The sequence below is a fragment of the Anser cygnoides genome, chromosome 1 (genome assembly GCF_040182565.1).
Source record: "Anser cygnoides isolate HZ-2024a breed goose chromosome 1, Taihu_goose_T2T_genome, whole genome shotgun sequence".
NCBI lineage: Eukaryota > Metazoa > Chordata > Aves > Anseriformes > Anatidae > Anser > Anser cygnoides.
In genome coordinates, this window is record NC_089873.1 from 95,886,265 (window position 1) to 95,899,860 (window position 13,596).

At 43.3% G+C, this 13,596-nt stretch overlaps 1 long non-coding RNA gene across 1 annotated transcript in view; it reads left to right on the forward strand.

Moving 5' to 3' along the window:
* Window positions 1-13,596, forward strand: part of LOC136789688 (uncharacterized) — a 291,948-nt gene that overhangs the window by 132,073 nt on the left and 146,279 nt on the right. The gene's annotated exons all lie outside the window — the stretch shown is intronic.

Here is a 13,596-nt window from a genome sequence, read left to right on the forward strand (position 1 = left end):
TCCTTTCCCCTCACTTTCAGGAGCAGTAGAATGAGCCACAGAATAATATTTGCTTCTGTTATCATGGATTGTTAATGACTGGGAATGCTTTGAGGTCTGTAGGGGAATGGCACCAGATTTATTGAATACAATGTGCTGCATAAAATGCTGGGAGTGTTTAAAGGGATAGATGAAAAAGGGCTGATTATAGATCTCTTTGAAGTCTGTGTTGAAGTTTTCACAGGTTTCTTTGGGCTTTTAATTAGATAATCATTGTGGTGGAAGAGAGAAAAACCTTGAGCAAGGTCACGATCTACTTGTTTTTATACAAGGAAGCAAGCTGGTGAACTTGTGATACGATTGTCCTTTATGCTGGTCCTCAGAAAAAAAGGAAGGTGAGGGAAACATTATTGAGATCCCGTCAGTGTTCAGACAGGTTGGGAGTGGATCACGGAAACTCTCTGCATCAGTGCTCCCTGAATTTTTCTGTCCACAGATGACGATCCAGTGATGAACACACACATAAAATTGGAAAGAACACTCCCTGTGTCAGGCCCCGCTCATGAAATCCTCTCGCAAATAGACCCACCAGTTACTCAGAGTCACATTGCCTGGATTATTGCAAGAGTCAGTGCCCGGGTAAGGAATGTGACACCTTGGGCCATTTATGTAACCACCTAATCATGTAACAGGTGAGCAGGGAGTCCGCGTACAGTGTAAACAAATCCCTTTGCCATTTTTCCCTGCATTGTCAGGCTAATTCTGATGAAGAAGACATGCAAAGTTGAAGCCAGGGATCAAGGCTTGGAGCCTGATCAGAGCTTTGGGAGGAAGTGCTGCAGTGAGGGCGCTTTCCGGCGAGTTTCAAATGAAGACTAAAATATTCCCCCCACCTCCTCCCTCTCATTTGTTTGTTTGCTCCTGCACTGCCTCAGCTGCATGCTGGAGATACTTGTGCTCCGAGGAGAGGGGACGGTTGATGCCACAGCACATGGCTTGGCGCCAGGAGCTGTGGTCTGTGTGCAAATCATTATTTGGTCCCTGATCAAGTTACGGTGTCTTGGTTTCTCATCTGTGAGTGATGCATTATAGAGGAGGCTGGGGTCATTTGGTGCTTCCTGAAGGAGGAGCTGCTTGTCTTTGTTGTCTCCTCCACAAACTTCTTACCTCCACAACCTTCTTAAGCAGTGGCTGCAGACGGTGGAAAGGTGCCCATGGCTACACTTACTCCTTTATGACTGTGCACAGCAGCTGATAGTCAACAGCTTTTCTCCCCCAATGAATTCAGGTTAAAGAAGAGCTCCTACATCTATTTCCTATGGTCAAAAAAAGAGAGCTAATAATCAGCTCCTATTAATTGTTCAAGACCATCATTTTACTCAACTGGGACACACCACAGATGCTAACATGTCTTTTATATCTTATGCAGCTTCCTCTCTACTTAAGTGCATCATACTGTTATACCTAGAAAACCCAACTCAGTCTTTATAAAAGACATTGCTCTGGGTTTACTAGAGTTCTGCTATACTTATCATCAGTAAGACTATTTACTAGTTAGTTGCACTTTCTTGAGGGGAATATGGAGAAGCTTTGCTTGATGTCTGCTGAGTATTTTTCAGCCAAGTTTCATAATTTGCCTGACTTTTTACTTGGGCTTTCCCTGACAAGCACACAGTTAGAGGCAGTGATGTACACATTGTATTGTGCGTAATAAATATATTATTAGCATTTTGATCAGGTTAAAGGGAGAGAACAGAGAAATAATACCTTAGGTTAAGTTGATCTCAGAAGGCAAATAACTCTTATATCTAATATATTTGCCTCATTTCCTAGCTGGCAACCGTGTTGTCTTGCATCTGCACAGCACTTCACCACTCTGCTGGGCTGTTTCCCTTTGTGCATGTAGTATTTATCATTCATGTGTCCATTAAATCAGCATCCCTTAATGCAGCTTCATGTTGCCTGGGTTTTCCCTGTACAGTGAGTATCTCATGTCTTGTTTGTCTGGGTGATATTTTTACATTAGGGGAAGGTAAAGAACAGAAGGAGCAACAGCGCTCTGATGCTGAGTCGCAGTGAGCGGGAGGGGTTGCTCTGCGTGTCTACGATTGCGTCCTCACGCTGCCTCCCTAAGTCAAGCAAGAAGTCATCTTACCTTCAGTACATGTATACACCCAAATCATAGCAACACCTTTAAATCAACACAGCTTCATATTATGTCCCCACGCAGACATCAGTCTAAAGCCTACTGAGTTCCTGGGGAGTCAGTTTGTCAGCTGAGATCATCTTCATTTTCTAGGCTAGAGGCAGGACAAGAAGAGTATCAGAAGCAAGTAGATGTGTAGGAAGAGTGTTTCCCAGCTAGTCGCAAGCAGGCAGTACTCCCGGAGGCCCCAAGCATGGACCATTAGTTACCTTTGAGGAGGGAGAGAGAGACGTAAGTGCTTAGGATCTGTTTAGGAGATCCATAGGGGGATCACCTTTATGCAACACCTACAGGAAATGTCTATGGAAGTACGGAACTGTCAGAAATACTCCACCTGTACCTGGTAATCAGACACAAGTATAGAGAATTGCGAAAGTTTTCTCTTGTTCAGGCGTGTTTGAAACAACCCAAGTATTGGCCTTCAGCATTCAGAATATCCAAGCTGTCTGCAGAAACTATGTTTTACTGCTAAGCAACCGAAGTTTTCCTTTTTGCTTCCTTTAGCCTATGCTAAACCGTCTTTACTAGAAACAGTGGTGAGAGAGTGGAAACAATTTAACAGGATTTGCAAAGCAGGGAGTGATACTGTACTAAACCAGACTCACTGTAAACCCCCTAAGCTCCATGGAAAGCCTTAGTTGTGGCTTGAGACCTTAGCTTTGGTGTTGAAAAACATGCCTGTAATAGCTCAAAAATGAGGCAATTTCTGCTTTAGCAAGGATTTTCCATAGAGAATTCCCGTCAGGTCTGCCACTGTCTGATGTGTTTGGCCTGCTGGATGAAGACTGCCCAGATCACCACTCTGCGCCGTGCTTTAATTTGCTCACTTCTGGACCCTGTCCAGTATCCCTGACGTCCCTCCATTGATTGCAGCTTGCACTGGATTAAGCCCAGCAGTCGTCTAAGCATATCCATTTCATGGATGTTTGTGGGCTGTGTTTTGGAGTTTATAAGGGTGCTGACTGTTATAAATATCTTTATAGGTTGGCCTTATGAAAATGCAGTGCCTTTACTCTGTACTCATGCCTTTATTATTATCATTATCAAGTTACCACTTTTAAACACTCAGTTGTTTAAAAGTAGAAAAACCTTCCATTACAAAAACATAGCAACCTCCTCCATAGAAGAATATGATTTAATGTCAAGTCATTAGCTGTGGAACATTTTGGCTTGGTTTGTTAGCATTTACGCTAAGCAACCAGCCAATGCCAGTTCCAGCAGGTGGGTATTATTTCAAACTGCTCCATGCTCAAAGTTTCTCTAAGCTCTGGAGCCTGTAAAAGGCTCCGCTAACTAGAACAGTGACTGTTCCCATGTGTCACTAGCTATCTATGGAGACAAGTTTTGAGAACACGGAGCTAAAAAGGGTTCGCATTTTCTTGGCTACTGTATCAAGCAGCTTTATGTCAACGTCTTCAAGTTACATCTAGCCTTGACCTTCAGCGTCTGGCCTGGGACTTTCCAGAGTGAGATTTTTAAATGAGCAGTTCCAGGGCCTTGGAGCCCAGAGTCTGATCTGCTTTGTATGGGCTACCACAGGACGTGCATGTACAATTGCACTGTTTTTCAAGAGCCAGTTCCACCAAGAAGCCTAACTGCCCGGTCAGGTGCTTCAGCACCTCCTTTCAAACCTCATCCAGCAGCTGTTTCAGTCGGGGGTGCCTGACTGCTATGTGTGTATGAATCTTCCCGGAAAGTCCTGACTAATTTATGGCACTGAGCACAAACCCAGCTGTTCAGTTTCAGTTGGCTCCAGCCTTAAAACCCAACAGGACTCTCAGGCATTTTTCAGCTGCAGGACCTTATTCAGTAGATGCTCCCAGACTACAGCGGTCTGGTTCAGGCTGTGCACAAAATAGCACTGATTAGGATATAGGAGATCCAGCTTAAGGTCTCTCCTCTGCCTTATTTAAAGTAAGAATTTGCCTTTGGGTTTTACACTTGCTGGAAACTGTTAGGCTGCCCCATCTTGTAGCCTGCATAGCTTGTTTTGCTGAAGCCATTCTACCCTGCATGAAAAATTTAATATTTGTTAGAGAAGACTGTTACAGTTGAAAACGTGAGGTGATCATGTTACTAACAACTCACCTTTGGGGGCTCACTGAATGGTAACACTGCATATGCTATTATTATCTTTCACGAGTTATTTTCTTCTGGGATGAGCCAAGGCAGTAGGCAGCACAGTCCTAGGTCTGGGAGTAGGTAAGATGTGGCTCACCTCGCCCAGTATCTGCAATCCATAGCAGCTGTGGCTGAGCGATAATGATGGCAGATGTGATACAGGAGAAAGAACCCCTTAAATCCCTCAAATCCTATTCTCTCTTATGAGGTGGGTTTGCATGGTCTTAGTTTCCCCCTTCCCCTTTTGATTCCATACTCTTGCCACTTCCTAAAGCACTCTATTCCCTTCATTTAGGTGTGGTCTGACAGTGAGCAGAGTTCTCAGGAGCTCTGCCTGGCTTCCAGGATTCCTGGGCTGGTTATGCTTTTCAGCTGCACTACCTTGTCTTGTACTCTGCCACTTTTTGAAAAAATCCTTGGGGAAGAAAAAAGGCATCCTTCTCTGATGGGGGAGTCTTGCTTTTCCTCTTCTGAATAAAAGCAATATGCAGTTGGCTGTTTGAAGCATCCATATGCCAACCTCAGCAACTCTTACTTCCCAGAGGGAGAGGTGCTAGGTAAGATGGAATAGAAGAGCAAAGGAAAATAACGATGCTTTATTAGTATTTTTGGAGTGAGACTGAAATCTGTTCTTATACTGTGAGGAGTCGCCTCTGTAAAATGAAGTACATGAAATTACTTGGTAATAACGGAGCAACACAGGTAGATCCCAGTGTGCACACTTCCTAAATGTAAAGCGTATGTCTTATACGCTAGTATAAAATTGGTAGGTTGGTCAAGGGGGATATTCCTAGCAGCTCCTTAGCTTGTTAACTGTAAACCATTTTAATCCAAAACTCTCTTTGGCCCCTTAAGAACCTTTTCTCTCCTTGCTATAGTAGAGCTGTGTGGTGGGGACAGGGGAAGATGTCCTTTGTACCCTGTGTCTTGCCTGCAGCACTTTAACAGATAATATTCACAGCCCTAGTAGCTTAAAGGCAGCAGAGTAGCCCCACAGCTCTGTCCTGAAAGAAAAGAGAGAGCTGGCACAGATGAGAAAGATGATGCCTGCCTAGACCACTGGTGAACCTTATCTCTTCAGCAGAGTGATTCCTAAAGGCTGCAGATGGCCAAGCCTAGTTTACAGCCAGCTCATTGACAACATCTGCATGTGGAGAGAGATGAGATGCAAAGAGAAACAAGGCATGTTTCACACACCTAAATTATGTATGAAACAAAGCAGTCTTAGTATTAACCAAGCTGTCCTGGAATTGGACAAGCCACGTTAGCTGAAGGATGCACCTGGATTAATTAGTCTGGACACAGTGACAGTATTGCTTTGAGAATGTGTGATAGCATCTCTGGATGGGGCCTTTTAGGAGTACCAACCTGCACAAAGCTCACGGTGTGATCTCTAGCCTTGTTCTGCACTATGGCATGGGAACATACTTAAGCAGCCTGTTTGGCTCACATGAAAAGTGTCTGACAAAGCAGGGCAACCAGACTGGAGCCTCTCAAGTCCCTGGCCAGCACTTCAGCTGCTGGGCACTCTTTCCATGGAGACTGTTCACAAGGGGACTGTTCACAGTGGTCTATGAGAGGGTTTTTCAAGGGACTAAACACATCTCAGTACCGCTCTGAATGCTTATTCTCCAGGACTCCCTGTCTTTGTGGAGGTTTCTTTCCTACATCCATTCCTTCCCTCTTTCTTTTTTCTGTGAAACAGTTGCTGGCATGACTGAAATCTTTTTGTCTTGCACAAGCTTTCAAGACACAAACTGAAAGTTGAACAACTTGGTGGAGCATGGTCCTTTAAACAGAATAATGGATTTGTTCCCAAAATTGAAGGTCTTGGCATGAATCAGTTAAAGGCCTTTGCCCAAGCAAAGACTGGAAGATAATGTAGGTGTTTCTGGACTGGACTTTCAACCTGAAACACCCTTAAGAAGCTGGTAGTTTTGACTATTTTTTCTGGAATTACCCTCAATTTTATCATCCTGTATCCATACAAGCACTCTTTGGTTTTTAAGATTTCAGACAATTGACTGCTTTACTAGCAAAGCCTCATAATGAGTATTACTTCTTAACTTGTTCTTAATTGAAATGTTCACACTTCATCATGTAATGTGTAATATTTAAATAAAACACTAGCACAACATCAGTTGTGCACTGAGCAGAGTACCACCTAGCAACACCAAAGCAAATGCTAAGCATAATAGCTCGGATACAGAAATGTGTCTGATTATGACAGGATGGGTCATAGTGCACTAATTTACCTTCCTCCTCTAGAGGAGTGTCAACTACTCTTTGTATCAGGAAGAAGTAGATCTCAGCAGAAAGGAAGCCCCAGTAGTAGAAATATTTTTTCTGTTTTCTGACAGATACCTCTGAAGCACCAGCCATTTTGGATAGTTTTTAATTAACCCAGCAGGAGAAGCATGCTAAGATACTTAATGCCAAGCTCTGGACAACTGGAATTATACTGCTCTGATGAGCAGGTTGATTTCAAAATGCTCTGCTGTGTCAGCACCACATGACGATCTGCTCTTTGTTGTGGCTGAGACCCTCCTCGGAGACAAAGGGAGGTAAAGGAGACAAAGGAAATTCAGAGCTAGCATGGGAACTGAGGTGTGTCTTCCATGGCACATCCTTCTTGCTCAGGGTGTTTGGCTCTAAAAGCATTTAAATCATGATTTTCTTTAGTTCTGCTCATCCCACACCACATCATTATGCTCTCTGTTTATTTGGCATGTTCCTCAAGCAACAGACTGACTCAATTTTTTAATAGAGCAGGAGGGAGAATAATATATATTACTCACTTGCTCTTTTTGCTTGATCAAAAGAGTTAATTCATTGCTGCTGTAAACTTCAGCTCACAAAGATGTAACAACAGCTCATTATCTTTGCAGGTATTCATAGAGTACATTATGGAAATATGTTATTAACTTTATTGAATATGTACATGGAATTTGGGTGTTGTGGTACAAGTGAAAGTATCTGGCTTTGCAGAACAGGGTTGTTTAAATCTAACCCAAGTAATGAGATCAACAGGCACAACAAATGGAGAACAAACGCACTCGCATACTGCATCCCTGAACTGATTGAGCTAAGTCAGTCTTAGGAATCTTTGCCAGCCTGTTAAGCCAACCACTGGGTGTACAGCTAATACAAGGAACGTGAGATAGAGCAGTCAGCCCAGATGAAGATCTAAAGCAGAAATCTTGGTGTCAGGGAAAGGTTTGTTCAAAAGCACCAGAATAGTGGTTCCTAATGTGTAAAGGTTCTGTTTTGTTGGAAATGGGCACGTGGAGGTCCCGCTGGATTGTGTTGAAATACCTGAAATTCCCTATAGGGTCAATGATTTGTTGATGTTAATGATTTTTTGTTGCTTACTCATTACAATTGTTAGTATGGTGCGAGAGGAAAGAGGGTGAAACGGGCATCTCAGAGGGCTTGAAAGGAGCCAGGTGAAAGCAGGTACATTGTGGAGCAGTCTGTGGCAGGCAGCACAACCCAGGCAGAGCACAAAGGCTGGACAGGGACCTTGGGTGTGAGATTCCTTGGCCCAGAGCGAGCAGTGCGGCTGCGTGCTCAGCTCACACCGAGCAGGAGGCATCCCACTACTGCAGCCCATCTGTACTAGGCAAGGGACCAGGAGACAAATTCAGCTTAACAGAGGAAAGGATTGACTAAAGTCATGATGTACCTTTCTTGCTGGTAATCCTGCAAATGTGCCGAATCTGTATGAAGCGGTTGCAGAGTGGCTTCTCTAAAGTCACCGTTTCAAATTAATGCCATGGTGATTTGTGTATTTACTGTATCTGCTGAACAGAACTTCATTACTCGAAGTCCTTTTTCTCTTGCCTGTTTTGGTAAATAATGCAGAGAGTAACAGCAAATGTTAGCTCAGGTTATTGCCCTGATGTTTTTGTGCCTGTGATGCAACGTTTCCTGTGATGCAACGTTAAATGCAGAGTTTGTGATGCATGTGCCATAGTTCCCACCTGCAGTGATGGCAGATATCAGATGGAAGTATCAGGAAAGAGGGTAATGTTGAACTAGCAAAAGAGCAAAATGCAGGTGTGCTGCTAGGAAGGTTCAGATTTAGCATTTCTGAGTGGAGTAAAGAAGGCTGTTTGCATCAGTCTCGTCTCATCTAGCTGTCTCCCTGACTGCAGCTAAAGAAGTTGGGATAGGTGACTTTTTCCAACCCAATGCAGTACCCTCAGGAAATAAAACCATTGGAAAAATCTCTTCTTGATGCTGCAGTCCAGCCTGTGAGCTGTAACAATTGCAAGCCTGTTGAAATTTAATAACCATCTGATTGCTGATCTTGAATTAAGTTTGTGGTCAGGAGTCAGTTCCTAGCAGAGAAGCCCCAGTGACTAGCATTAGTTAAGCTTGCCTCAGCAGTAGAGCTCTTGGTGAGTGAGCCACAGAGACTTGGCTGTTATCCTAGACACCAAAGAGATCCATCCAAGGGAGGTCAGAAATACGTGGCACAGAAGTGCTGTGCCTGTTATATTGTTAAGTGTTTCTCCAGGAACACCTTTGTTTTCCACCAGTGCCAAATTCACTCTGATTAGGTAAAATCAGGATAAACAAAGTAAGAAAGGAACTTTCCCTGCAAGATCACGATCAGAGTTAGTTTACTTATCACAGCAGTACTGTTTTACACCTTATTAAAACATGCTTTTCTGCCTGGTGCCAGCTATGGACTGGGAAAGAACCATGAACTTTTTCCATGTGAGATGGCTTTATTTCCTCACACAAGGAATAGCGCAAACCTTATAAGAACTCGTGGAGAGCCTCCCACCAGTATCAGCGACCTTTGGACCAGGACTGTGAGCAGTGGGGACATACATTGGAAATTACACTATGATACACTGTTTTAAGCTCTTGCCTTTTATCATTTATATGGTGCTGTATGCAGTTAATTTGCGTGTGACTTGACAGGCCATGCAGAAAGAGAAGCCTGCGGTCCCCGAATCTTTCAGCAGCTATAAGAATAACATGGATGCAGGAGAGAGAGAGTGAAAGCACAAGAACAGGCAGCTCCAGAGCAAAATCACGTGAAACTAAGTAAAGGAGGAGAAGCTTGGCCGCAAAGATGGCAGAGGAGTTGTTAGTTTCTTGCCTTCCAGATTATAGTACATTGGCTAAGGGCAACCAAGGTGAGACTCATAGAAGGCCATCTTAGCTGTTTTAAAAGGCTGTTTGCCAGATGAAAACAGGAGGAGGGAATGAGGAGGAAAAATATTGTGAGCTTGCCTGGATGGAAGTCAGTGGATGGGAATCACATTTGCGCCAGGACATAGCCATGGCATCTGTTAGATTTCAGTGGAAAACAGAAGCACTTAATTTTGGATTACTTTTGTTGTTATGGCAGTGATTTTGCTGATGAATGTATCAATTTCTGAGTCAAAGCTTGTTCACTCTAAGATGGGTCTGAAGCCAAACCAGAGTCTTAAGCAGCTTCAAACTTTGAAGGAGGTTGGGCAATATGTTTATATTAGCTGAAGCAAAACCTTTTATGCAGCCTCGTACAACCACAGAAAGCTAAGAGTTCAATTCTGGGGCCACATGTTGTGCCAAAGGTCTGGTGTATTTTTTTTTTTTAGTTTGTCAAGGATTTATTTGATTCTTTTTTTTTTTTTTTTTCCTTCCCTCTTTATTCATCTGTGATTTCACATCCTCCTTCTGCTCACACTTCAGTGTTAGCTTATTGCTTCTGGTCTCATCTCTCTGTTTTCTTTGGTCAAGAGCTGAAAGCTCCCAACATAGATTAAAAGAATTATATCAACATTATCAGTTGGCTCTGATTCACTTGGCAAATCCTCTGCTTTTCAAGGGTAGTGTTTGATATACTGTGCTGGCTCTTTACTTTGCAAAGTTATTTTGGGAGCTTTCTCCAAATTCCTGAAATTTTGCTGGTATTAAATTATACTACTCATTGCATCTCCCAAGATACAGGAGCATGCATTTCTTTTAAGGAATTGCATAATTCTTCACATGGTGTTATGTCTCTCTTCCATTGTTATCTCTTCAGTTCTTGTCTCCTCCATTTTTTCTCAGAAAGCACCAACCCTGCTCTGCACCTGCTTTCTGCGTTCTCCACCATTTGGGCTGATCATTGTAGGACCAGGTTCTGCACTGTGGTGACTTGTCTGGTTCAAACAAGGCCTGGAAAATTGTCAGGCTCAAACAAGGCCTGCATGTCAATGAAAGCTCACATTACACAAAAATGTTGTGTCTTTCTCTTTAACGAAATGGGATTTACCCTGTTGACATGGATTTTATGCAAAGCTCAGACTTAGAAACTTGGTGTGTAACAGAGCACTTGGACAAAGCTGTCATTGGAGTCAGTGGAATAACGGTTATTGTGAAGCTGATATACAGGTAGGAAATTTAGGATTTATTCCTATGGCAAAGCTCCTCTTTATTCTTTTTAAATAATTTAAAGCTAACGTAAGGCAGAATGTGTTCTGGTCTCCACAAGATGAAATCAATGAAAATTTTATGTCCGAAGTAAGAACAGATCATATAGTACCTTGTCCATCCCCTTGTATCCCGGAAGACTCTTTGATTGATTCCCTCTAACTCAGGGCGCAGTTTTTCCAGTCTTACTTGTAAATATGCACCGGCTAAGGTAAGATCCTGAAAAGTATTTAGGTGCCTGACTCTTGCTTAAGACTGAACTCCATTGATTTTGGCCGAAGTTCACAAGTGGGCCAGCCCATTGATTTCAGTGGATAAGACTGAAATCAATGCTGTTCAGGTATGCAGCTCAGAAAGGCTGAGCCAAGCCTGCTGGCTCTGACCCACAGGCACTTGTGCATGTCTTTAACTTCAAGCATGTGGGCAGCCGTACTGCCTTTTCTAAACTTCTCAGTGCTTAGATCATGATTATTGTGCGAAGCATCAGCTGCACACGTACTCGTACACTGAAATAGTGAGGAATAAAGCAGCAGTCCCCGGTGTAACTGCTGTGTCTTGAAAAGTAAGCCTCGGCACAAGCAGTGTTTTATTGTTGGTAATGTGTTGTCAACAGAAGTCCTCCTGCCTACGGTTCACGCCAACAACTCTGGCACCGAGTGCCACTACCAGTGATGTTCATACTCTGCCTGCAACAGTACTGTAGCCTTAAAGATGCAGGCCAGTACAGTAACATGCTGCTGCTGTGATAAACATGGACTTGAAATATAGTTTAAAAACAGAAAATGATTCTGTGGCTCTGAGTCAAGGGTCAAGTCTAAGTAAGCTCTCCTGAGAGCCAGCTGATCTTCTGCCAGGTCTTCTCCTTCATCCGCAGACCAGTTTCCCTTCAGCTGTGTTGGCATCTCTCTGCTTAGGTGCTGCCATGACTTTGTGCCAGGCTTATCTTGTATTACAAAGCCCTGAACACTGGACTGGAAGCGGTTGAAAGCTCTCTCTTGATTTTACAGGAAATGTGCTGCATTTCTACAACGTATTTCAATGGTGAGGTTTTGACATTTCTGTTTTTAACTCGTGCTGTGTTGCTAAGTCTTATATATTTATCATTAGTCTCATAGTATTTGATGTCCTGCAAAACTAGTGATCAAATAAGAATCTTAGCCATCACTTAAAAAACACATTTCTAGGCTTAGACTTGTTGAGAAGTAGTTGAAAAATACTCTGTTTGAAACATTTGACAAATACTGAAAGTGAAAAATGTTGAAAGATGTTGGAAGTGCTTATGTACCCTGAAAACTCAGAAATTGGAATATATGAAAAAAAATTGAGCTCTTTTTTTCTGCAAAAGTCCCATGGCTTTTAAGTTAATCTTGTGATTTGGGAGGAAAAGCAGTCAAGTCCTCCTTTTTGTCTGGGGCTGGTTGAACTGTCTGTTTGCCCCAGTTACTTCTGCTGTTCTCTTACTGGAGCCTCTCTTTGGGAGGAGTGGATCAAATGGCAGATGCAGGTTTGGCTTACATCAACCTTCACTGAGTTCCAGGTTTAAAAAGACCCAACAAGGGAGTAAATGCTGATATTTCTCTTCTCCAGCCAGCCCTCACCCTTACATTTCTTCTTCGTCACCTTTTTTTTTTCGAGTTAGAAAAGCTCAAAAGGTTCTTTTTTTTTCTTTGTTTTTTTTTTTTTTAACGTTTGCTACATTTTGCTTTGTGAGTGCAAAGATTACTCTGCCTTAGTAAGTCTAAAAAAATCACTGGCAACACTGATGGTATGCCATCTGCAGCCCTGGTAACATGGCTGGGGCAATGCTCAGCGTTCACAAAAGACTGCTTTTCTCTCTGGTGTTTGAGCTGAACACAAACTTTTGTTATTTATGAAATAAATAAGACTTTGATGATGTTTTATTTATTTAAAAAGTAAGGTTTGATTTAAAACGCTAGGCCTGCATGGGACTTTGGTAACACAATAGCTGTGCTCTTCTCAGAGTGGGGTGACTCTTAGCTCCTGCACTAGGAGTGGGGTGGGTGCCTCTGTGCTGTGGAACATGTGAGGATACGGGTGGGCCGTGGGCTCCCCATACTGTGCACCTGCACGGCCTCCTGATTGGGTTTGGTCTGAGTGGTCACAACGCTGCTCATTTCCCTGCAGCGGCCTCTGGTTTCTGTTAGCAGGAGTGGAAGATGGTTCAGGTTACAGAAGGGTGACCTAACGAGGTCGAAAGGCTCTTTTTCCCAGAATGGTGTTAGAAAGGTCAAAGGAGGCTTGATCAGATTTTAAAGCTAGAGAACTTTTGCAAGGCAGGTGCATCATCATCCTGCTCTGCACTGAGGAATTCAGGCTGGACCCTTATCAGCTTTGGAGTGATGTCTGCCCACACACAACAAAGAATACCAAAGCATTAGAGGTGGATGGTGCAACTTCGATAATAACTAAGTTCAGTTCCTAGCTTTGCTAACCAGCTGTCCTAAGACCATGGGAACCGCTCTTTCTCTGCCTCGGTTCTGCTTTTTTTTTTTTTTTTTTTTGTCCACATCCCATTTCTGCCTTCACCCAAGATACATTCTGTTTCCCACCCACACCTTTCCACATCTGAGAATTACTTAACTTTCTGAAGAGGAGTCCTGTGAAGTGCATCCCACACAGATGCACTGCTAGGGTGGAGCTGGGAATAGAGCATGGGTGGAAGGAAGTGACTGGGACAGGGCCGAGGGAGAAGGGTGGCATGTGGGACAACAAGACACTGCAGCTCCAGTGGACAAGAGACCAGAGCTGCTTCTTTCCGTAGCGCTGGGAACCTAAATCAGCTTAAACTGATCTTGCACTGTCTGCTCAGAGGCCTCTGTGAGCCCACGGCATGCACACGGAACAGAGAGCAG